This window comes from Tupaia chinensis, unplaced genomic scaffold (assembly GCF_000334495.1).
Source record: "Tupaia chinensis unplaced genomic scaffold, TupChi_1.0 Scaffold000159_1, whole genome shotgun sequence".
Lineage (NCBI taxonomy): Eukaryota > Metazoa > Chordata > Mammalia > Scandentia > Tupaiidae > Tupaia > Tupaia belangeri.
Window position 1 is genome coordinate 1,427,665 of NW_006159630.1, and position 1,379 is coordinate 1,429,043.

The window sequence follows — 1,379 nt, forward strand, 5'->3', positions numbered from 1 at the left end:
GTGGGCGGGGCCTCTCCCCCGGCCCCCCCTTCCGTCCGAGTGTCTCGCCCGGGCGGCTTTAAGTCCCAGGGGAGCTGGGGATGCGGGGCTGCCCCTGGGGACACCTGCTGTAGTGGGCGATGGGGCCTAGGGGCCCGGCCAGCCCACCCCTGCAGGACCCAGCCCTTCGCCTGGCGCAGATCCTGACCAGGTCCTGGCAGGGACACCTTTCTATCCAAGGCCAGCGGGCCTCCCTCACCTGGCCTGGAGGTTTCCATGGCGAGCCTGCGTCCCTGGGCTGTTGTGCCTGGGAAAGCAGGGCCCTGCCGTCCTGGGCCTGCTCGCAGCCAGCTGGGCCTGGCCCGTGCCCTTGCGTGGGGGCCGTTCCTCCCGCACTCCAGCAGTGAGTGGTGGGACATCTTCTAGAGGAGGGGTACCCTGCCCCCAGGCCAGAGGGTGCTCTGAGGCTGCAGCACGACCTGGGATGTCACCTGAGTGCAGAGGGGTGGCGGGGAGTCAGTCTGCAGTCATCCTGCCTCATGCTGGTTGGGCCCTGGCTGCTTGGGAGCCCTCCTCTGGCCAGGCTGGGGCTGCATGGTGCCTTCCTCACTGCCCTGAACCAGCCCCTGGAACAGCCAAGTTGGCCGCAGCGTGGAGTGATGGGCAGACAGGGCTGCCCTGAGTGAGTGGGGGCTCTGGCAGAGGGTCCGGCAGGGCCACACGGAGCGAGGGCAGCGCAGGTCACATCCCGTGTGTGAGAGTCTGGACTTCCTGCCCCATGCTGCGGGTGCTGTCTGGGCTGGTTATGCGGGAAGGAGAGCGGCACCGGTTTGGAGACCAGCACGGGTGTTGTGTGCGTGCGGCCTGCGGAGTGCAGGCAGAGCTGGGCCAGAGGCTGGTGCGGCATGGGGGACATGGCTGGGATGGGGGCCGGAGGTGGCTCCCCAGGAGAGCGAGCAGATGGAGGACAGAGACAGCCAGGCCTGGGCTCTGATTCTTGTAGGGCGGGCAGCACGATGAGGAGGATGGGGAGCGGGGACCCCTGGTGGACATGGGAGAGTGGTCGCTTCACCCCACAGCTCCTGGATGTTGTCGGGGATTCTGGCCAGAGCAGCTTGGGGACCTGGGTCCGGCAGTGAGGTTTCCCTCCTGCAGAACTTCCCGGACCGAGCCTGCTGGGGTGACAGTTTTCAAGGGCTCGCCGGCCTCGGGCAGCCCCTGCAGGCAGCCCCTGCAGGCAGGTGGAAGACCCGGGGCCTTCTCACTGTCAGGGCGGGGAATGGGACACGGTGGGCCCGGGTCCCCTCCTGCTCTGCCTTGTGTTGGGTTTAGGGGAGCCCCCTCGAGTCCCTGGGGACCCGGGCACCCTGGACCAGCTGAGGCTCAGTGGAGGTGTTGGG

At 68.2% G+C, this 1,379-nt stretch overlaps 1 pseudogene; it reads right to left on the reverse strand.

The window, feature by feature from the left end:
* The window catches only part of LOC114007344 (integrator complex subunit 13-like), a 6,812-nt pseudogene extending 5,926 nt beyond the window's left edge, over nucleotides 1–886 (reverse strand).
* Between the last annotated feature and the right edge of the window lie 493 nt (nucleotides 887–1,379).